The sequence below is a fragment of the Fistularia commersonii genome, chromosome 3, assembly GCF_037954325.1.
Source record: "Fistularia commersonii isolate RoL2024-O1a breed Wild chromosome 3, RoL_Fcom_v1.0, whole genome shotgun sequence".
NCBI lineage: Eukaryota > Metazoa > Chordata > Actinopteri > Syngnathiformes > Fistulariidae > Fistularia > Fistularia commersonii.
The window spans coordinates 16385946-16411637 of record NC_141286.1 but is presented as its reverse complement, the minus strand read 5'-3'; the positions used below and the strand labels follow the sequence as shown (position 1 = coordinate 16411637).

Below are 25692 nucleotides of genomic sequence, written 5' to 3'. Positions count from 1 at the left end.
TTCTCAACTCCTCTCTGAAAAGCATACAACACTTCTCCCTTTTCAGCTTCCACCACTTTGTCCTCTGCTCAGCCTTTGTCCCCTTGATCTTCCTTGTCACCAGAGTCATCCTACAAACCACCATCCTATGCTTTCAGGCTATGCTCCCACTTATAACTACTTTGCAGTCACTGATCTCTTTCAGGTTACGTTGTCTATACAAGATGTAGTCTACCTGCGTGCTCCTACCTCCACTCTTATAAGTTCCCCTATGTTCCTGTCTTTTCTGGAAAAAAGTGTTCACTACAGCCATTTCCACCCTTCTTGCAAAGTCTGCCACCATCTGTCCCTCTGCATTCCTATCCTGTATACCAAATCTGCCCATCACTTCTTCATCACCTCTATTGTCTGCACCAACATGCCCATTGAAGTCTGCACCAATTACCACTCTCTCATCTCTGGGGATATTCTGCATCACTTCATCTAACTCATACCAGAACTTCTCTTTCTCTTCAAACTCAAATCCCACCTGCGGGGCATAGCCACTAACAACACGGAGCATCACACCTTCAATTTCCAGTTTCAGACTCATAAGTCTCTCTGATATTCTTTTCACCTCCAGAACGTTCCTAACAAACGCCTCCTTCAAGATAACTCCTACTCCATTTCTCTTCTTGTCAGTACAATAATAGTACAACTTAAATCCTGCTCCTAAGCTTCTAGCCTTACTACCTTTCCACCTGATCTCCTGGGCACACAGTATATCCACCGTCCTTCTCTGCATCATGTCGACCAGCTCTCTGCCTTTTCCTGTCATAGACTTAATATTCAAAGTCCCTATTCTCAGGCCCAGACTCTTGCCCTTTCCTCTTCTCTCTCTGCTTCTGAGCACGCCTTCCTCCTCTCCTTCTTTGACCTACGGTAGCCCAGTTTTCATTGGTACCCTGTAGGTCATCAGTATCAATGGCGGTCGTTGTTAACCTGGGCTTCAACTGATCTGGTATGAGATTATTAGGTTTGATTCGCATGCTTGGTTTTGCTAAAAGTTGTACGCCAGATGCCCTTCTTGACACAACCCTTTGCATTTACCCAGGCTTGGGACCGGCTCAGGGAGACACTGGCCCGTGCCACCCAAGTCAATTTATATTTATAAGGTCCCAAATCAAGGTACCAATGCAGTTCTGTTGTGGTGATAATAGATAATGAAAATTATACAAAATAATACCAGTACAAGGCCTGCATGGTACTATTAATGTTTATGTTTTCTTATCCTACATAGACCCATAATGCATCATGGTCCAACTTGCTCCAGATCCAGAGCCACATTTTATACAGGGCGCCTGATTCCTGGTTCTGTGCTGTTTAATGGATGAGTCAGAGAAGATCTGACAGTAAGCACTACACGTCATTGCAGCACTGGTGGCTGCTGTAGTCATATTGTTTCTATTAGCTAGAACCTGCCATGATCATAAGCCCTGATTTGCACAAAAACAAATTAAAGGTCCATCATTAAAAATAAACAAATAAAGTATAAATAAAATATTACCACCTGACAGTAGCGGTAGCTGTTAATAAAAAAACTGTGATGAACTCCTTGAAATCTGTTTGGTATCAAAGGCAGAAGAGTAAGCAATAAAACAGACAGTTGTTTTCTTCAGGGGTCAGTTGACAAAAAGCACTTCCGACAGTCATACGCATGAAGGAATAGTATGAATTCCAAGGAATGATAATGTTGCTGATGCAAAAAAGGCATATTGTCATTCAACTTTTGAAACAACAAATGTGTTATCTGTGTGAAATGAAATGTGTTGAAAAGAGGGTGGGATAAGGGCAGAAGATCTCATGACCTCATGATATGAGGAGCTTCCTAAATGACACTGTTGATATGACACTGCACATGCACATGTTTTGTGAAAGATGATCCTTTTTTTGTGCAAGCAATACATAATGTATAGAATACTACATGCATTATTATAAGCATTTGATCAGACCTCAGTGTTCCAATGGCAATATAATTGTGATGACTCCAGTTTAATGATGCCATAATCTCTTGTGAAAATAAACCAATGAGCTTTAATATTGACACAGAGCACCCTTTATGATTGAACTTGGATGAGCCCCGTTTTGCATTAAAGGACTTAAAGCATTTATTGCCCTTCTGCACTAAAGTTGTTTTTGCCTTTCTCTGAGTATTCAAATATTCATGGGATATAGGATAAATTTTTGTTTAATAATTAAATAAAGACATTATATTCAAACAAGGATTATCTGCCTTGTAGCAGTGCTGTTTTTCTTTCTCACTGCCAACATTTGTTTTGCTTGGTCACAGCATGCAGCTGTGTTCAGATGAAAAGGTCTTAACTGCAGCAATACACTACTCAGCACCACAGACACAGTGGGCTGGTGAACACAGTGGAGCATTTAGCAGCGAAGGAGACAAATATTTCCCTAAGGAAACGAAAAACTGAGATAAAAAGAGAACTCATTTTGATTTCAATTCAATAGGTGGATAGAAAAATTAACCTCAAACAAACCTAAAATGCTGTTGAACTGCTAAATGTGGACCAAGTTACATTTGCCAAGATCCTGAACCATGTCCATTCATGTTAGTTTTCTATTAGTGCTTAATTAGCTTTAGTGAAAAGTGAAATAAATCTGACGCTGATGCCCAAACCAGCTGCATCAGATGACAATTCAGCATTATAGCAGTGTTAGCTCTTTATGTGAAAATAAATAGCAGATTGATGTTAAACCCTTTTTAAGATAAAAATGGCGGTCTCCGAGCACTGGTCTTGACATGACAAATCATTTTAAGCAAATCACAGCACATGATGTGGATATCTAAAACTATGAGTTCATAGAGGTAAGACTGTGGTATTTTAAAGACTTTAAGACTTAGGTGCTTAGGGTCAACAGTCCAGAGCAGTGGAGAGTGTGGAAAAGAGCTGAAGAGACAGGTTCAAGCAAGTTGGAATGGGTGGAGAAAAGTGTCAGGGGTACTATGTGATAGAGAGAGAGCATACAGAGAATAGGGTTAGATGGAGAAGGTTTGTTCCCTCTGGCGACCCCTGAAGGGAAAAGCCAAAAGTTGAAGAAGAAGAGAACCTATGTGAATGCACAATTAGTAAGTTAAAAAGGAGGAATAGCAATTGAAAAAGATGTTTGAAATGTCTGTTGGCTTTATATGAGAAAGTCGATCAATACTGATTCAATGAAGCAATGGCAACATAAAAGTATGAGAGCGCAATATACTTCAAGGTCAGCTATCAAGATTAAGTCTCTTGAAAGGCATTTCATGTTTAAGACAATGTAATTAAGCTAAATTCAACTTTACTTTGTGGCATGAAAGTCAAAGCAACAAGAAAACAGAAGCAAAGTTCAGGTTGGTAGAAGGCAGGAAACACAAAGAACTCACATGGCGGTGAGGCATGAAGACATGAAGACATGAAGAGTCCATAGGTAAAGAACCTGGTCACCCAACGGAGACCCATTTTGTTGGTTTCTTCCCACACACACACACACACACACACACACACACACACACACACACACACACACACACACACACACACACCAAATCAAGAATTGCGAAACATCTGTATATCAATGTCAAATGAAGTGTGATACACGATGGTGTATTTTGAGAGAGTAAAGTGATCTCATCACTATTGAGATTATAATATAATCATTTGATTCCATCATATAGATATAATATATCTATTATAATATTTTACAAGTGCGGCCTAGTTTTGTTTTAAAGGCGACTATAAAATTTTTGTGAGGCTTTCAAGATGTAACATATAACTGACACTCACAGTGGCTGTAGATTTTGCGCTATTAAAGTTTGCTTTCAAGTAGCTGCCTAATGACGCCTCTATTTTCAGATCCAACTGTTACAGTTAGATCTTCATCCAATGAAAACTGGACATCAAGTATGTAGAAGATCTCTTTTGAGATCTTAATATCTCTATTGATTCTTTAGGTCTCTACCCAATTTCCTGTCTCCCTTGTCTCCTCTCTCTGTATCTGTATGTGCGTGTGCGTGTGTGTGTGTGTGTGTGTGTGAGTGCGCGCGTGTCAAACACTGGCTGCGGGTGCAATTCACCGCCCCCTTTAATATAACCACTTTAGAAGAATTCACAGCCAAGGAAATACCTGCTCCCCACCAAGGTAACATCTCTAGCATCATTTTTTGTTGGACGTTGTGGTTTGTGTGATCAGTACAGTCATCTTGGAACAGAACATTTCGGCTTCGATTATTGAAGCTCATCCAAGCCTGTCCAAATGCAAGACACCGAACCCCTCACAGCTCTCTGGGAAGTACTAAACGGCTGGGTGCTGGTCATGGTTTCATCGACGATGGGTTAAAAGCAGTGGCCAAATGTCATTGATATTGTGCTCTATATATGAAGTCACAAAATATATTATGTCACAAAACAACGATCTTTCCTCTTCTAATCAAATCGTGTGTGTGGTTTCTTGAAGACATAGTGGGAATATATAAGATGCAGGAATAAGAGCAATACTATTTTAACAACTCATGACTGATCATGAACAATGCCCCGTTAGCCTTCGCTCCATATCCATCTGTAAGTAGGGTATGTGGTGCGAAGTAAATTTGAGGAAAAAAATTAATTTGCATAGGTGTGCGTGCCTGCTTGGGTTCTTTGCTGGAACCCAAGTTCTCACTGTTTTGGATCTGCAATTCTGTGATAATCAATGTATCACCCTCTTTTTTATTTCCCTCCTAGCCCTTTCAGGTAAAAGATACTTTACAAAAGTTTTGACAAATTTTTTTTACAAGTCTAGTTTAGTTTTCACTGGCATTGAAAGATTTGCTTGGAGTCTTGAAAAGAGAAGAGGTCTTATTTGATTGTGCATTGTCCAAATTAAGTTTGAGCCAGAACTCAAACTTTGAAAGTCAGTAACAAATGGGAGTTCATATATTTTTAAATAAATACAATGTTGTCCATTATCATGCTGTTCAGAGTTCAGAGGAAAAATAGAAAGCGATACCAAAATCATTTGATTTTACTGTTAGTGTGGTATCTGACCCAGAAACCATCGATTAAGTGATTTAGTTTGGTATTATCTCATCTGGATCATTGTGCCTTCCTTTAGTCCTCTGTTTCATTAGACAACATGAAAATGTAACTAGTAAGACAAATATTTAATGTGACTCCTTGCTTGAAATGAAAGTCAGATTTATGTACGTAATCAAGAATCATTTATCAAGAACATCACATCCAAAAAAAGGTATCTTTAAAACAGAAACACACAAAAATTGAATAATGTGAATATGTCACAAACTGTTCTCCTCACTATTTAACCAGTCAGAAATAAGATTAAATTATTACATAATATAAGACTTGTGTAACTTGTAGAAATGTCATTGAACACTGTCCAAGAATTATTCTTTAATACATCAAATTTTAGATGTATAACCTTAAAATCAGATTTTCTGAAATAATAATACAAATATATGGACTTGAATTTACATCTGAGTAATTAACGTCATGTGCAAATATTATCTCGCATGATTCAACATTTCTAACTCTTATAATTGGTCATTTCAAAAAAATCCCTTTATAAATTCCACATCAGAACAAAGTCTTGCTCCTTACTTATCACTTCTTTTTTATTGACGGCATCATGTTTTTCCCCCCTGCATTCATGGCCTATGATTCTGGAGATACTCAATGTGATGGCACGAAATGTCGGTGAAATAATAATCTGAGGTGACAGTAGAAGCTACTTTAGGCACCAGCCACTCAGTATTTCCCCCAAACATCCAATTTCTCAAAAAGTCAACTCGAGCCATTACAAGGGCATGGCGAGGTCAGCGGTGTATTTGTCACAGCTATATGCAGTTAGTGCCTCAAAAACCTAAAAATGTCTACTGTCTACTGCGTTCAGCAAACATTGCATTAGAAAATATGACATGTATTGTAATTTACTTTCACAGCAGGGTTAATGGGTGGAGAAAAACTATATGATAGTGTTGAAAATATACTTTTCTTTAAGGTTTGGAAGCAATTTACCACTATATGGTTATTCTGATAAGCACAAATTACATGTATTGAGAACACATGCATACTAATTGTTACATTGTGCTGCCTTTAATGGGACAACATATATATATTCTCCTTCACAAAGGTCAGAGCCCCCTCTCCCCACCACCACCCACACACCTGGTTAAAATATAGACTGCTGCTAATTACGCTCAACCAATTACAGACCCTACTTTCATTGACTTCTGTCAGTGAATTTCAGAAAACACACACACACAAAGAAAAAGACAAGCAGGAGAGAAATTGAACTGCTGAATCAATTAAGCGGATGAGCGATGGCTGGTGTTTTCAGGTTTGAACATGTAAATTGAGTGAGACAGTGAGTCAAATGACTGACACATGAGAGAACCAGTCAAGCTTGAACACAAAGCAGTATATAAGTGAGGCTGAGGATAAGAGCTTATAAATAATTACCGAAGGGCTGTGACACCTTCAATTTCTTTGCGTGTGTGTTTTTGTACCTGCTGGGCAGCAGTGGCTCAAGAGATGTTGGAATTCTGGGAAAAATCAGTTTTAACAGACTTTCAACCTCTATTGAACATTGTTTGCCTTTAGGCTTTTACCAGTATATAAATTCTGAGTTCATTATATGGAACTGAGAGGATGCTGGGAAATAATAACAAACTATTAAAGAACTAACTATTCTTTTCCCCCCCGATTATAGAGGAACTTCAGGCTGTTGCTATTTAATGACTGACAAAAGAATTAGAGGTAGCAAACTGCTGAATTAGGTGTCACAAAGCGCAAAAGGAACTGAACACAAAAATGAGCTTTCTTTTATCCAACAGCTGCAGCCTTCAACTCAAAGGAAATTTCCTCTATTAAACATAAAAATTTAATGCTATTTCCACTGCTTTTATAGAGCCATGTGGAGCCCAGAATGTCACGGACAAAATGAGGGAGAGTTTAATTTTTGTTCAAAGGCATTTCTCCAGCTTTCACATGCAAATTTTGACACAGTCGCATTGACCTTTGAAAATGCTGTATAAGTTAATGGTAAGAAATAGAATCTATAACTTAAGGTTGAGATCAGTGACATGTACTAAGTTTCTTGCGTTAAATAGTAACGAAAGGTTCAAAAACTCCAGGAATTCCCTTCGATTATTTCTGAAGCTTAGAAAGCTTCTTATCGAAATCAATTTCATTTACATTATTATGCATACTTATATGTTAACATAACACCACTTCAGCAAAAGTGTTAGTCTAGGAGATCTAACCGTAAACTACATGACCTACAGGTAAAATGTATTGCTCATTAAAGAGTGTCACATTAATATTCTAACATTCATTCATAATTGGATTCATTTTTTCACTTTCCCCCATTATTCCAAGAGTCATTGTATTGGTCAGCTTTCACCCATGCAGACAGTCTGTCATCTCAAAAAGCACCATGAGTTCACAAAACATTACTGCAGTCATTCAAACTGGCATTGTCACTAAAATTCACAATGCTTACATGATAGGATGCAAGTATTCAAACACAGCAATGTCCCAATTATTGTTCAAAACAACATTCTGCCATTCATTCTGATCAATATTCTGACATGCACTAAAACACAATGACATTCTATGAAGCCAACAGTCTGGTATTTATTCAGGTCGTCATCATTTCAAACCAACTTTCATTCATTAATTCATTCTTTGAAATGCTTATCCTGCACACAGGTCTGCAAGTGGGTGGCTCTAGCCAGTCTCAGCCACCCTTGGGTAGGAGGCGGGGTTTAAGCTGGACCGATCACCTGTCAATCACAGGGACACATATAGACATTTTGCTATTCCCACTCTTATTCATACCTCCAGACAAATTAGTGTTCAGTTAATCTACTGACTGTTTTGGATAGTAAGGGAAAAATTGGAGAACCCCCAGAAACATGGAGAACATGCAAACTCCACAAGGAGCTTGGAACTCAACCAGGAACCTTCATGCTGTTAGGCCAGAGTGCCAAACCCGGCACCTCACAATATACAGTACATCCTCTGCTTAAGTTAGCTATGCATCTATTCACACAAGGTTATTAATATTCTGACATCTATTCACATCAACAAAACAAAATCACTTCAAACTGACACTAATATACAAATTCATAGCAATACTCATTCACACTGGCTGCAGACACTGCAGCAGATATTTCCAAAAAACATTTTAAGTCTAAAAAAAATGACTGAATGTCAGAAAATGGATGAAAAAATAAAATCATAAAAAAGATTGACTGAGGCTGAGTGTTTGAAATGTCCTTGCTCCAACTATAATTAAAGTCTTGCGCACGAATGCACGCACACACACACACACACACACACACACAAACAAACACACACACACACACACACACACACACACACACACACACACACACACACACACACACACACACACCCTGCCTTTCTCATTTCGCCCCCTCTAATCCAGGTAATCCCCTGCTAACACTGTTCATATCCAGCTATACCTCGTACATGTTGTTAACAATCATGCCATGCACAAACATTTGCACAAACAAATGAATGCAAGTGGGCATCTAAATATAAGATTTCTTTGAAAAGTAACATTGTTTAGTCAAAGAAGTTTAATTAAAATCTTCAATTTCATCCAACCTTGTAGATTTATTTTTATGTGAAATACCCAGACTGTGTAAATGAAGTCTGCACAAATGCAACAGGAAACCAACACACACATCCCCATTATAACAATGTTATTTTCTCAAGGTCACACTTTGACAGTAACTTTGTTCATTGTCTTCACTTGTTTCAAGAAAGGCTAATTAGTATAAAATCATCTCTAAAAATAAAAACATTCAGTTTCATTTGTATATTCTCCATGTTTTTTCCCCATGTTTTTCTACCATATTTCCTATTGACTTGCTTATTACTTTTGCGTCTGATGACCAACCTACTCGATGGAGTGCTAGATTTTTAAATAAAAGCATGCACAGCATGTATGTGCAATATGATTCCGGATTCCTGCCCAAAGAACTGAATAAAGATGATTAATGGAATATTTTAATTTGTCCAGGAAGCGACAAGGGAGCCAGGCCTCATTAATACCATCACATACAATACAGTGTTAGCAGTAATGGAGAGACTGTCACTGGAAATAGCAGCCTTTAGCTGAACACAGAGGAAAACACAGGTGGGATCACTAGTGCTTCATTGTAAAGCCATCCTTTCCCAGAAAGCTTCCTTTATGTTGTGCACTTGTCTAACAGGATGTGAAGTCTACAGCTCAAAGAAGTGACACAGTTTCCTCTCCTGATCTTTCTGGTAACTTGTCAAGATGATTGAAGCTGAGCAGCACCAAGCTTCAGTCGTGATTGATGTTGAAGTGAAGCAGTGATAAATCAAGTATCACAAGTGATGTACTAAATTATTTCCTGGTCGTTGGAGATGACAATACTGAAACCAGAAATGAGTGAGAAAATAGCTTACTGCCATTTTTTTATTGATATAAGACTTCAGCATTCATTGTTCTCTCTGCTGTTTTGCTCTTTTTTTTGATTTGATGTTAACATTCAATGAAGTGTTTGATTTTAATTTAACGGCAGTGAAAGACTGAGCTGTGTTGTGAGATTTCATGATGACTCAGCAATTAATTATACAGACTGAGGCAAAAACAACAATGGAGACCAAACAAAAAAATAGAATGGAAATTTCATACATGCATTCAAAAGAGTGGTGAGCTGGTAATCAAATAATAAAGTTCCATAATACAGAAGTTATAAAGACACACACACACACACACACACACACACACACACACACACACACGCACACACAACACGCACACACACACAAACACAAACAAACGTTCAGTCTGCAGAGCTGGGCAACAAAAAGCATTGTGTCAGGGAATGTGAAAAGGGTTTCACAAAACTTGCATGAGTTGAAATGTCCTTACATTTGGCCTCACAGAGATAACTAGCTGCATAAGTGCACAGATATACACACACACACACACACACACACACACACACACACACACACACACACACACACACACACACGCACACCCAAGAACAACTCTACCCAGCCTGCCCCAAGGCTAACACTTGGGAAAGCGTCAGTCTGTCTGCTCAAAACTATCTGTCACAGATAACGTTGAGGATAAACACACACACACATACACACACACACACACACACACACACACCGCAGACTAATGCTAACACGTAAACCTGTCCCTTGACAGCTGGGCCCGAGACAGACAAGACACTCCGTCTCCAACTCCATATCAGATGATTGTATGCATACATTACACACACACACACACACACACACACACACACACACAAAAACACGCACACAAAACACACACACACACCCATTTGTTCAGCGTCATAAACATTCTTAGTTTTTAGAAGCATTTGAATGAAAAGTCATGCACACACTTTCTCATCAGTTTGTATCAAACAGCTGTTCCAGTCAGTTAAAGTCAAGGGTGTTTGTACTCGGGTTTTTTTTTTTGACCATGAATAATATGGAAGAAAGAAGACCAGACAGGAGCTGGAAAGCTGACGGTTTTGATGTTTGGAGTTGCTACGACTGCAGTATTGTACTTCAGAATATCAGGGATTTTAGGACAATCAGTGTTTGACTTTCTAAATCAGTAGATCATGAGCCAAGAGATTATTGAGGGGGAACTTCCTTGGCTCAGTGAAGAACCAGTCCATGTAATTAGTTTTTACTTTGCTCTTTCTTAACATGAAGGAAGGATGGGCGGGCAGCAACAGTAGTTCAAGTATAGCTCAGCTGAGGTGTCAAAGAAAATGGAGATGTGTTTGCGTGTCAAAGGTTAAAACACACTGTTTTTAAATAAAATATTGGGTTTTCACTTTATGACTTGTTGGTTTCCTCCATTTGTAACTGTTTTTGGTTTGATGCCAATTAGAGCTGCTGATAGCAATTTCAAATGCATGAATATGCACCCATAGTATAAATATACAAATGAAACTCCCCAAATATAGATTATTTAATTTTCATCACTGTATCATTTTCTAAAACTGTGATACTGTGAATAATCACTTTGAGGGTTACTTGGAATTAGGACTTTTTGTCAGCGTAATGTTTGAGCCTTCCAAGATTCCACCTCTGCTCTGCATGGACACAGACCACTGCTATTTGGACAAGAAACAGACTATGACACACAATGTAGTATTTCTTGGACATTTCGTTATTTGATGAAATTCTAGGAGCTTTGTACTAATGTGATCAAATTTGCAGTGTTTACTATCAGTTTTTTCACACAATTTAAAAACAACATTCTGCTTTCTAAATGTTAGGTAACAGTAGTTATAAACAAAAACATTGAATTGTAAATGATTTTAATGATTTATTCTTTAGCATACAATTTTAACTTTAATTCGACCCTATAACCAAGCTTTCCCCCTCACACTGCCATCTGTAATGAGAGACGCAGAAAGTAAGGGAGTGTACCACATTTTAGCCCCCTAGAATAACACAAGCTTTGTGCTCCACATGCAACCATTCTTGTCGGAGGGAGAACTCGAACCCATGCACTGATTGGAGGCTCAATGAAGGAAAATATATGAATGCAAGCCTGAAAATGAGCATTTCAAAGTACCAAATGATGAGCCAGAGATGAATCCTGGACAGATTCTATATGAATAGCTGCTATTTCAAATTTGTGCCAGCCGCGGCATGCTGGTGGGATTCATACGGCTCCCTCGTCCTGGAAGTGCTGTTTCACTTTGACTTTTCCTGGCACTTCTCTGCAGAGAGGCTTAGAGTTCATGTAGCAGCAGAATTTCGGCTGCCAGCACCTTCATTTGCTCTTAAACCAAGCTGCAAATTGGTTTTGGAGACTAAATCTTTCCCACAGGTATGGCAGTGTAACCTTCTATTTTTTTTTTTAATGGTCAGTAAATCCACTTGACACATGAATTCACACTTTCTAACTCTTGCACCAAATTATGGGATTTGGAAAATCTCATAGTATTCCAGGCACATAAAAAAAAAATCATAAAAATGGATTTGACAAATAAGAAAAAATACATAGCATACACAACCAAGCATGATTGCTATCAGGAGAAAATTACAGGCATGAATGAAAGAAAAAGGCAATTTCAATTTAATTAAGTAATAATTAACAATCACATTGTGCAACTGAGGGGAAGTGCAATTTCTTCAGATTTCTGATATGTGCTTCCATGCTTTTGCACTTGTTTCTTAAATCATTTTAAACAAGTGCTTTTTTGCCAACAGGCCATCAAATGACCAATGTCATATTCTAACAGGATATTACACATACAAGGTGCTGCTTTCTGCCTGGTGCACAGAGCAAAACAGATATATTTCTTTAATGTGTGCTCTCCCAGTACGATAAAAGAAAGCCACCTGTGCCACCCTCTGCGTTGTCATTTGTCTTTCAGAAAAAAAAATGAAAAATGTATGTATGCCAAGACTTTTATAAGATACACACAGATGTGTCTCCCAAATCACATTATGCTGCCGGCGTTTCCACAAAACTGCCTCTTAATGGCAATGAGAGCTGACATTCCAATTGTTTGTTATCATCCAAAAAGTACCAATGACATGAAAAGGACACTGGACTACCCCGTCTGAACCAGACCTCTGGTGTAGCAGTGATTTACTGCATCTTCAAATTAGCAGAAGGTGATTTGGCCTTATCTTGATAAAGATCCTCTGTGTGGAGCACTTTCGAAATTGCACTTTTGATCTTCAAAATAGAGCCCATGGCTTTAATTAGGTGTCCTCTGGGGAATGTCATCTGTGGCCTATATCAACGGCAACGACAGTATATTAATGACCGCTCAGATATATTTGGCAACTCTTTTTAGTGTTTACTCTTTTAACCTGATGAGCATCAGTATTTATTTGTGGTTAGACAAGTGGAAAACACCGACCTATATTTTGGCCACTATGCTGAAATTTCTCTTTCCCTTGTTGACACTCTGTCAAGTAACCTTGAGTGCTGGGTCACTTCACACAGAAGGGAATCCACAAAAATATAGATGCGTGTGTGTGTGTGTGTGTGTGTGTGTGTGTGTGTGTGTGTGTGTGTGTGTGTGTGTGTGTGTTTGTGTGTGTGTGTAGTGAGGGTTGTTTTGCATTGTCTTGTTTTGTTTTGTTTATTTCGATTTCAGATAGGCACGACATAGATAGACAGATAATTCCGAAAAGAAAGAATCTGACAAAATCAGATCTGGCATGTCGGAAATCAGAAGAAAATTGCAATCAGTTCATCTCCATTAAACTGGAAGACATTCCACCTGTCTGTGCACACATTCACAGCGTGCCTGTGTGTTTGTGTGTAATTGGGCTCATAAGCTGAATACTTTCAACAAAGTGGAGTGTAGGCATCTGTTCCCAGTGTTTCCATAGCAATCCTGTGGAGACACATCAAACCGTGTGTGTGTGTGTGTGTGTGTGTGTGTGTGTGTGTGTGTGTGTGTGTGTGTGTGTGTCTAACGTCAATATCATCTCTTACAAGACCCAGAATAGGCCCGGAGATTAAAGAAGCCAGCGCAAGATCAAAGAAAAGAACATAAATTCTGCCAATGTCTCTTTCTATCTACATCAGTCTGTATGTAACAAACACACTCGCGCGTGCAAATGTGTGCATGCGCACGTAGACACACATATACATACACACACACCACATAGTTTCTACAATGGTAGCAAAAGCAGAGCTCCAGAGGGGGTGTTTGGGTAACACTTGAGAGTCAAAGGTTTCAGGTTATAATTGCCATTAAAGTTGCTCCCCTACAAACCTCTAACTGTCGCTGCCATTCTGCTTTAATGAGTTTCATCTAATACAAATACATTTAAATACTAATGATGTCCACAATCCACATGTAGTGTTTATGCTGGCAGAATTGCCAAAACATTACATTTTGCCCTTAAAAACATTCCATGGTATGAAGAAAAAGAAAGTGAAACGGAACTCTGCCTGCCTTAGGAGCAAAATAAAAAACAAACAAAAAGACCAGTTATGCTTAAAGGAATGAACAGCAGAATCACAACAATGGAAGCGGAGTTTTTCAAATTTGTATCTCATTAAAACAACCACAAATTTGTCAATTTCTTTATCCCATTCCACACAACCAGCCGAAACCCTTTGCTTAAGGCGACTTCAAACGCCTGTTCCAAAATCTGTGAAGCAGCTTCTTATGGCCACATACTGTATATCATTTAATAGCATTTTCTCATCACTTGTTTGGCTGAAAATAATTCAAGCTCTCATTTATCAGTCTGTATGATTATTTGTTACTTGAAGAGCCTTTGGACCATTTTACAGTGCACTTTGCCAAAGTATCCAAATAAGTATTATAAACATGAAATACTGTTGGTACCGGTATCACGTACTAAATTTCTGATAAAATGACATGCCCGTCTGACTCAGGGGCAGAGAAGGATATTTACCAAACACCTTTCCTTTAAATTCTTATCAGTCAGGCCAGAACAGAAAGTCAGGCACTCCAGGCAACCGCTCTATTGATTATATCGCAACGTGATACTTAGAAATACAGTATAAGACACTTATTGTGTATCATTTGTTTTCCATGTGGTCCGTCATCACAGTAATGTTACTGTTAGCGATCATCACAAACGGGATTTAGTGCAGGACTAAGCAGATAACAATCATAATCATTGCTTTTCAGTCTTTCCATTGGAGCACTCTGGAGTCAGTGGCCCTTTTGCTTGTACACATAATTTAAAAAAACTTCGGGACAGAGAGAAAGCTCACACACTGTGCTGCACGCCAGTCATGGGAGGGGGGAAGCGGGGTTAGTTAACCTAAGGTTATTCTTTTAAAGAGTTCCCTGCTAGTAACTCTCTTTGTGTCCTAGTTTAAGCGAAACAAGAAGATGGAAGATGAGCAATGTTTTAATTACACTGTTCCAATTATTTCTTTTGTAAATGTATCCTTAATATTTTCAGTCTCTGCTGTGGCTGGATTGAGCAAAATCATTCAGTATATTCCAGCCTCACCCACATCTGCTGTGAATTGTTTTATTTAATTGATCTGATGTTATGTGTGTTTCATAGAAAGTACATATGACCACACACTTATTTAGAGTAAAGTACACAGATCAGCGCTTCCTGGTGTTATAAAACATCACTTGGACTTTTATTCCAGCAGGGAGGAGCTGAGAAGGCAAAAACTGGCCATAAATATTTTAGTATACTATAAGCTGTTTCATCAACCTAAAGCTGCCGCACACATTCAGCTCCAACACTGGCAGGTGCACATGGACACACACACACACACACACACACTAATGCGTGCACAGGATTTCCCCCCTCTGTACAGTAGAGGCTTTCTTCCAGTGATAACAGGGTTAGAAACTAGGGGAGGCATTTTTTTACGTGAATTGCAGTTGTGCTACAACGGCACAGCATTGCTGACACCCAAGCATGGCAGTTTCAGGAATTTCATCAACAGAAAGTCAGGGGTAGGAAATCTATTTTGGGTTGAGATTGTTTGAAAAGTTCGGAAATAACCGATATTTGAGTCGTATTTTGGACTGTATTAAATAACACACAACTAACATTTTACACAAAAATATTAAACCCAGAGGAACATGTTGAAATGAAGAGTAGGTGGTGGCAGCATGAAGATGTGCATTTTGAAATCTTCTCCTCAGATGTTACAAAACAGTCAAAAAATATGACATTAATAACATGAAGAATAACAAAGCTATCACTGAGAGTTTATCAGCACATAAATCCTAAACCTTTTTTCCACTAGTCACTTCTCATCATGTCACATGCTGAACCAGAGACTTTAACTCTTCGCCCTGAAAAAGAATCCCGAGTAAATGACGTGCATCTTTGCTTTTTAAATGCTCAAGGTCATTTTGGATCTTATCCACCCTGTTCAAAGACCGGCAGCCATCTGATGACCTAAAGCTAGAGCAGAATTCAGGCTGAATGACATGATGAAATACAGGAATTGTATCAGAGAGAAGAAACAGACACCTTTGTGCCCTTTCTCATCTAGAGGTGTGGAAGGTATGAGAACGATGTTGAGACTCAGAGGAAAAGAGAGAGAAAGAGAGAGAGTGTCCACCCTGAAGTCTGTCATTTACAGATGTGGAATGTGGCAGCCGCTTGGCCATAAGCACTAATTACAGACTCTCTCTCTTTGTCAAGACCAATCAACCAGAACAGAACTGCACTAACAATTCTTTGCTCAAAGCACCAGACAAAAAAACAGGCTGTACCCAATAATACACACACACACACACACACACACACACACACACACAAATACACAAAATTTCTGGGGATCTGTCATTAGCATGATAATTCAAAAACCTAATTCTATATCCAACGGGTCCAAACTCAAAAACAGTTAGTGAAAAGTGCTGTACTTCCATCATGGAAGTTGCTGGATTGAACACAAACCAACCAATCTTTTAATTTCATTGTGATTGTGTTGGTTGTTAAGTTGAGAAGGAAATAAAACAATTTTACTACACTGCATGAGTCAGAGGGTGGGGATGCAGTAGTTTGCACTCTCTCACACCCTAGAACGTTCTGGGTTGAAACCCAATCGATGACTTAGGTTCCAACGTTCTCCAAATTTCTATTTGGGCTCGTTCAGGATTCTCCAGCTGCTGTATCTTGACTGAAGACGCTAAATTGCCCAAAAGTGCAAATGACAGACTGTCTAGTGACCACTCCAGGTTAAATCCCCCTCTGACCCTACGTCAGCTTGGATGAGGAAGGATTGAAGGAATCAGCCCCTCACACCACTAATTTTGTTACTGACCTTTTTTCATTTTGTTATGATGACACCTGAGTCCATGATACTAAAGCAATGACATACTGTCATTGGTTTGGCTCAGTAAGGTGGATATTTAACAACACATTACTCCATTAATATGGCAAAAATGTTATCACACACGGAGGTCTAAACCTCCTGCTTGTTTTGGTTTTGAATTACAAATTTAAGTTTATAATTTAACATGTAGTCATTTGTGTCATTAAAACAATATAGATCAGTCTCTATTGTAAGGTGAGATGTGTTGTGTACATTAGAAACAGGCAGAGGTAAAATTACTGTTGTTGTTTTCAGATTTGAATAAGAATGTTACCAAACTGAAATATCATCAGATCCATTTGATGTTTCAATTGGATGTCCACATTTGGCTATGAAGAGACCTACATGTTGTTGATTGCACTTTGATTAAAAAATTCATTCATTGATTCATTATTGACCACTTATCCTGCACTTAGGGTGAAAATTTCCTATCTTCACTGTGCATTTTGTGACTGTTCTCTTAAAAATAATACTTTCATTAGTGTAATAATGGTATTAGCAGGATCACTCTTTTAACACTTGTTTTCTCACCAATTATGAGGATATTGTAGCGAGTCACGAATGTTGGGGTTTATGTTTGTGGTTGCTGGGAATTATGTGGGTGTGGTTTGGGATGCAATGAATTATGTTTGGTTTTTTTTTGTTTTTTTTTACCTGGAATGGCGCAGGAACAGTTAGTTGTATTGCAGGCACGTGTGGCATGGCTGTTGCCAACAACAGTAATTGCTTATTAAACAGACATTTTACCGTCAACCGGGTGTTTCCCTGACTAAAACACTACAATGTATTAGATTGTCTTTATCTATTTAATAAATTAAAGAAAACATGAGGCAACAGTAGTTCACGAGAGTTGGCTAAACAATTAGACAACAAAAACGGTCAATGGGCTCACAACTCAATTGATGTACAAAGTTCACGACATTAACGAAAAACTGGATTCTCCAATTTATATTGAAAACATGGTATAAACCAAAAGGGGAGCAGTTCTCCCAGGGGGGAATACCCTAAGCGTACAACTGACATTTTTTGTGAATAACCGAGATGGCCAAGGCTTTTAAACTGTCTAAACTGATATAGGATGAAATGGGGGTTGTGATGGGGTTTTTAATTTTCAGCAATTTTCTCCTACAACATCACTTTTGTGAAGCTGATATAAAAAAAATGACTGAATTCATGATTGAGTCTGAACAGCAAATTTGGATTGACAGTTTGCAAATCTCCACCAGGAAAATGTTTAAAAGCAATGACAAATATGTTGCCACTGCTTGTAGTTACACTTCAGGGGGTGCAAATAGATTTGGGTACTACTGCTGCGATTTGACATTTGGGGCTCCAGGAGTGTCTCCCCAGACTAGTCTTGGAGAGTAGGAACCATCTTTAATAAGAGGATAAGAGGCTCAGAAATGGCAGTAGAAAGAATGGAAGTCTTTTGCAGGACATCTGATGTGCATGTGATATTACTCCGAAGAGATGTGAGGAGGACCTTGGATTCCTTAATGTGAAGGAATCCCCCTCTCAAAAACTTCCGCAAGGAATCACAGATCTGTCATGATTCTTCATTCAAGACATGACTTAGAAGAGGGTCTGAATATCACATTAATAATTTCTTTTTCCATACACATGATCTCAGTCAGCCACATAAATCCATGTTGACTTACATTGCTGTGTTCATCAGACATAATTAAGATAGTAAGCAATATCTTTGTCAATTAAGGTAAAACAAAAAACAAAAAGCAAACAAACAGTGGCAAACTGATGGTTTGACCAGCAACCATAGAGAAGAGAATAGTAAAAGATAATATATGCACTAACTTATTATTATATAATACATTTCTTTGAGCAAAACATATCTTCAAGTTGTCTGACTGTTGACATAATGGTGACAAATAATATATGGGTTAACAATAAACAGTATAACAATATTCAGATTCTTTGTTTTACATACTCGCATACATCATAATATACTCATAGGGACTGGAAAATTATTTATTCACAAACAAACAACACACACACACACAATGGATGTTAGATTCTGACCAGCACTAAAACATGTTTCAGTTTTCATATTTTACAATTTGTGGAATTTTGAGTGATTATGTGTCAGGATTCTGCTTTAATTTGATCAATTCTTTCTTGAACCAATGTCGAAAAATGTTTGCATGCAATCAGCTCGTGAATTTGTGTCACGACCCGTGTTCTGTGGATGTCGAAGAGCTGCAGCTGTGAGGAAGGACAGTTTACATACTGTTGTGACAGCTGACATACGATGCCCATTGGGTGCAATATGATGACATACTTTGCTCTGTCCCAAGGCTATATGTCACAATCTTCTGTCATGACCTCGTCTGCAGTCTTCTCATTTACATTCGCCCTCCTTGCATCCAAAAGCAAACGTAAAAAACCCAAATGAAATCTTAGAGGATGTTCTTTAAATAAACAATCCGTTTTTAAACAGGTCAATACAAGGTGAAGGAACATAATCCAACAGAACATCACGGGTGATTCTCCAGACTGTTGTTTGAGAGCTTGTTAACACAAGTCTGATAAACATCCACAGCTCCCTCTGAAGCCTAATTGTCACCTTGTCCATCCATAAAAACAGGCTGAATGTTGCAATAGGCTGAAATAATAGTGTGGAGGAAAAGCACAGTCCTATAATTTATCATCACTGCCAGGTAAGCCAGCTCACTGGTCACATTGTTCCAACTTGGAAAAACATTTTGGTCCAATTTCTGTCATTGCAAATTTTTCAGTGGATGATTTGAATCAAAATAAAGTCAAAGAATCTATGGTTATTAGGACTTTTCAGCTCTTTGTAGTAACTTTGATATATTCACTGTGTGCATACGCGATCAACTGACTGACCACTGGAACTGCGTTGTAATCGAACATTCACGGCCCTCAGGTCACAATCATCCACGTAAATACAGTAATACAGATAAAGTCTAGAAATGCTCCATGAATTCCTCTTTGGGCCCATACTAAACGTCTGTATGTATTTATTTTACAGTCTTGGGGAAGCTACTTTGCAATCTAGCTTGAGGAAGTTGTTAAAAGTGTTTAACTCTAACAGAACTAATTTAAAGGATAGTGGCAAATAGAAATTAATATGAATTACAAATGCACCAAGAAAGACATTTCTAGAGACCATGATACAGCAAAGGAAGGACATTTGCATGAGCAATATTCTGATTACTTTGCATTACAAAAGAAATCTTTTATTACAAAAACAAATGAAGAAGAAAAAATGAGAGAAAAGATCACAGTAATTGGTGTAATGGTATATGAATTAGCACAGAGGGGGATTTGATGCAGACGGTACAGTATAACAATAGATAACATTGACCTGTTTGTTTATCAGCACAAACGTGAAAAAATAGCTTAAAGAAGCTAAATAACTGAGAGGGTTTAGATATTTACAGAGGATGGATAGTGATTATATTGGTAGCGGGATGCTGAGGTCGGAACTGCCAGGCAGGAAAGGCCGAGAAGACTGGAGAGGAGATTTATTGATGGAGCGAAAGAGGACATGAAGTTAGTTGGTGCGAGCAAGGAGGATAGAGAACACAGGATTAGATGGAGGAAGGTGATTTGCTATGGCACCCCTTGAAGGGAGCAGCAGACAGAAAATTAAGAAAAGACACTAAATTATCATAGCTGGTCTACTTGGTCAGTTCCTGCTGCTCTTGATCTTTCAAGGTGAGCTTTTGTATTTATTAAACACCTGAATTGATTCTCAGAAGCAAAACTCATTACTTTGTCTCTCTATTCACAGTGAGGGGACAACGGCAGTATAATTGATTTCATTATATGTATAACCATGTTGTTTCTTTGATAATTTACATCACAGATTCAGATTTTCCATAATTGTAGCACTTTCATCCCAAATAGCAAGTTTACTCAATTCTCCTGGAATACTAAAAAAGCAAGCATCGAACCTGCAGATACAAACATAATAGCCCTGAGGCGACTAAAGGCAAACATAAAGAAATTGATACAAAGTAAGCACATAATATAGTTTCAAAAACTGGCAGTTTTTGTCCCAGTAGGAAGCCTGTTTGGCTCGATTTAACAATCCCTCAAACTCGATTCGTTAGACAGGTTACGCAGTAGTGTTTCTTCTAATTAAGGTGAAGATGGAGACTGTTATTCATGCTTTTATTTTGTCTTGCTTAGATGACTGCAACTCTTTTTCACCTAGTTAAATTGTCCTATTCTATATCGTCTCCAAATTGTCTATAATACAGTTGCCTTGCGCTAAAAGTAAAACCACGCCACTCTGATTGCATCCTTTGAAATTTTCCATTCAGTTCAAAATAAGAGCTGAGCCTCTGATTTGTTTATCTCCATGTGGGCAAGATTTGGTCATACAGACCCTGGAATCAGGACAACCCCTTTAAACCATGTGCCTAACCCAGTGGTTTTTGTATCTTCAGGATAGCAGGAGGTAAATTGACTCCCCAGTGCTGTGCACTTTTGGTCTTCTTTAGGTCATTAAAACACAGTCCTTACTCTCTCGCACTCTGCGGATTCATTGCAATTTCCATATCAGTGCACTAAACAGCATTTCACCTGACTCTTAAAGAGGATGGGAGACCACAATCTAAGCAGTTACTTTCATGTTATGACCCCAACACAGCCACAACTAATTGTGAGGCGAATGAAGACTTCCTTGTGGAGTAATATTCATGCTTCCTGCCCAGATTATTCATTAGCCCATTAACTCCGCTGAATTAATTCTAGGCTTCGTCAAAGGCACTTGCTCAACGTACTTTTGACCAGGTATCTGGAATGGCTTGAGTAGGGGCGAGACATGCAATATCAAATACGACAGCTTTGAAATAGGGTAGCTACCACCAGACTCTTAAAGGAGGTCAGAGTATAAATCATAGCTGTCAAAAATATTATGCCCTCATGCTCAGTCTGGTGGGTGCACAATAAAAAAAGCAAATTAGGGATGGAAAACAAAGCGATAAAATGGAACCAGAACCAAGGGACACAAAATCAAACAGTGGGGATGCAAAAAATTGTGAAAAGACAGAAAATAAAGAAACCTATAAAAGCCTCAGACTTGCTTTGAAAAGACACTTCTGCTCCTCTGACTGCGCTAGGCCATGACACAGCCTTAGTCTAGTCAGTAAATAGATGTTTATATGCGATAAAGAAGATGTTTATTTTTCTTTTGTGCACACATCAACTCGAGACATCTACACCTGTGTATTTTGGCATGTAATGCATGTAAAGCCCTCTGGCAATTCATGAAAATTCCATACTTTAAGTTTGCATTGAATGGCAGCATTCAGCAGGCAAACGAACATGACAGTATTTCAACGATAGTACTGTTAAGATGCAAGTGGCACTTCTGACATTGAGCTGCAGTGTTAGTTTGCAATTATAAGCAAACACGTACTTTACACCCAAACTTAAGGTCGACTTTATGGTCTGCCGGTGCAACTGGACACCAGATAATTAGCAAGTGCACAAACTGTAACAGAAAATCTCTGGTGTAACAGCAGAGAGACATAAGCCCGATGGGAGCATCACCAATTAAACACAGACAGTAGGAAGTCTCTCCCTACTGTACAACCCAAAGGCTTTTTCAGAGGCTGAGCCAATGGAGTGGCTGTCAAAGCAAATTAAAGCAGCAAATGCACTGGAGTGAACCCAGCGGACCCCCAACCCCCTCAATACACACATGCACACTCACTCCACCTACTCCCCACTAACCCTCTTTCCTTCAGCAACCTGGAGTCGCATGTCGCCCTCCTCTCTCTCCTCAGCGCACACTGTCACCCCCCCCCCTCGTTCTTCCAGAGAGTAAGACACATACACACATACAAATACACAAATATGCATAGGCACAAGTGCACACATAGCATGCATGAACCTGACTGATCTACATCGATGCAAAGTGAGATTTGAATATGCATGAGCATATGCATGCCTGTCTGCGTACACACAAGCACAAACACGAACCAGACCACAAATAATGTAAAGGCAAGTAGATCATGCTGTCAGTGCCGGCAATATACAAATATCCCCATTAGTATGTTTGTGTGATGGCTTCATTAATGCTTTGGATAACAAACGAGACAACTGCTCAATTAGCACATGTGTGTTCACATCAGAAAACAATGTAGGCAAATGAGGCTACAGTCAAAACTCTCCTTGGGTACCATTTATTTCTCCTCGCATCCGAGACAGCGTTTTAATGCAAATGTATTCACCACTGGGACAACAACACAAACGTGGAGACCCCATATCCCCTTCACAAGACCCCTGATTCCTTCCCAACATTAATAACCACACTCACTTTCAGACTGCAGAGACACCAGCAGTTCATTAACACCATTAATATAGACACTGCATTATCAGCAGGGGTGAAGTCCCTAGAGAAAACACTTAATCAAGGATACTTTTCGTGGGAGCCCTTGTGAAAACACTATACTGCTATAGTATGAAGTGAAGTGGCAAAAAAATACTGCTTCAGCTGCTTAAATACCACGAGGATCCGGTTCAGCGAGAGTAAAACAAAGAGACTACAGGGAGGGATGAGGAGCCACGGAGGGTCATCGGAGCAGCTCCAGAATCCCCTCCTCATTCCATATAAATGTCACAATCCTCTAAATGAAATAAATGCAGAAAAAGATAGAAAATATTAGAATCATCTTACATATATATATCTGAAATTCAGATGAGGCTTTCTACATCTACTTTACAGTGAGAATTCCAACCCACGGTTGTTAGATATGGATGGCATGGTTATTTCACTGAAAGCACCTCCACCTCCCTGGGGTCGGGTCACACACTACGAGGTGTGGGCTTCCACAGTTTTCTGGCCCACAGATCTCAGTCAGCAAACTCCTCGCTTAAGCTACGGCTACCTTAGACGGCACTGAATTAGTTCAATATCAACCTTGTCTCAAACAACAAAAATGTCATTAGCCGAGCTTTAGTTTTCTGATCTTTAAGCGGGGATGCTGTTCTTCATGTGACTGATGCCATACATGTTATTCCCCGTTTTGGCCACTAACAAAAAACATGAAAATCACATTAGAGCTGAAGTGTCTCCCTGTACACCAGGGCTCAGATGTTTTCTGTCATGTCTAAGTCATTTCACAGTGACATCTACAGGACAGGAGATGTCAAACTATAAGCATGAGACTCATTCAATTTTTCAATTTTTTTTTAAATCCAAAAATTAGATATTACAGTAAGAAACACAATGATTTGAATGCTTTATAAAAGAATATCAAAATTAATTCATTTACTTCATTCACTGATTACTTTTACCCCCTTTGCTTGCGTCCGCAGGATTTATAATCTTGTAATTGTGATCCATCTAGGTTCATGATAGTTAATATATATATATATATATATATATATATATGTATATGTATATATATATTTAGGACACGCTCTCTGGCAGTGTGTTCTGTGCAGCACCAGCCACAAAACTTTCTTTTACTTCATCTGCGATCGAGTGTCCGTCAGTGTGAGGGGAAAAAAAATAATGGGAAGGTGAGATGAGTAAATGAAAGAGATCATCCCAGATAAACACCGGCGGCTCGCTGACTTGGAAACCATCCCGCTTCATATGACGTTACCTGTGTCACTGGCGCTCCGGGGATGCGGGAGGGGTTCCGGTGCCCGGACCGGTCCATGTTCCTCCGCTGTCTCCGCTCCGCTCCTGACCTCTTGAGCGCCTCCGGAGGTTCGGCTCAGCCACTCGGGTGGCAGCGAAAGAAGTGCCCCGGTAAATCCAATTGGAACGGCGGTGTGGTGATAGTAGGACGGAGGGTTGCGTCACGGAGTGAACCGAGCCGGTCCGCACCTCGCCGCGCCGCGCCGCGCCGCACCGCGCAGGGGTGAGGACAGCAGGCTGACAGGACAACACATACACAAAGACTAAACACGCCCAGCCGGCAGCACGCTCCTCCACGGCCCGCCTCTTACCGTAATACCCCTAAAAGCTGACCCCACCCCCCCCACCCCCGGTGCCAGCTCCTCTCATCGTCGTCACACCGTCAAAGGGCCGCTTGGGAGTAATCCCGGTAAACACCTTCTCTCAGATATAGTATTTAGTCATATAATAAGTCAATAAATGGAATCACTCTCTGGATATACATTTTCTCAAATTGGTTGATTGAATAAAAACGAATCAGTGATTCAACCGTGACATAATTTTTGCAAATTGAAAAAGGATGGATGGTGTGTGTGTGTGTGTGTGTGTGTGTGTGTCTGTGTGTGTGTGTGGGTGGGAAGGTAGGTGGGTGGGAGATGGATAGAACCATAGGGGCTTAGCTGGCACTTCATATTTGTAAAACTGTTGTGTTTTGCAATGACAAATAAGATGCTCTTTCCAAAAAAAAAAAAAAAGCCATAAAACATTTTTCTTACCATCTTTCACTTCTATATTTAAATCTGTTAATGTGTTTCTGTCATAATCAAATCTATCTCTTCTGGTGCTTCACTCAGAGTTCCTCTCTGTCACAGGTAAACACAAGGAGATGTGACAGATTGTAAATGGTGACCAGTAATTTAATCAGCAGCAAACAAATTCACAGAATGAGCCCTCTGAAATTCAAAGAAACTGTTTGGTCATTGCAGAGGTGAATGACTTAACTTTCCATCATCCTAAAAATTCTAAAGGGCTATAGGGAGGTGAGTGCTGCGTTTTTGGAACGTGAATCAATAATCATTTTACAAGTATCATGACAAGTCTCAGAAACAAACTTAACTAAGTGAAATTACAAGCTTCACTCTGGCAAGTAAATCTAGTTGTAACGTTAGTTATTACATCACTTTTTTAGTATGAAAGCATTTCCTCTTTCTAGAAGA

At 39.2% G+C, this 25692-nt stretch overlaps 1 protein-coding gene across 1 annotated transcript in view; it reads right to left on the bottom strand.

Moving 5' to 3' along the window:
- The window catches only part of dok4 (docking protein 4), a 62469-nt gene extending 37714 nt beyond the window's left edge, over nucleotides 1–24755 (bottom strand). Inside the window, exon 1 of the mRNA XM_086143835.1 lies at nucleotides 24459–24755. The gene's annotated coding sequence lies outside the window, so the exon portion shown is untranslated. The remainder of the gene's footprint in view (nucleotides 1–24458) is intronic.
- Between the last annotated feature and the right edge of the window lie 937 nt (nucleotides 24756–25692).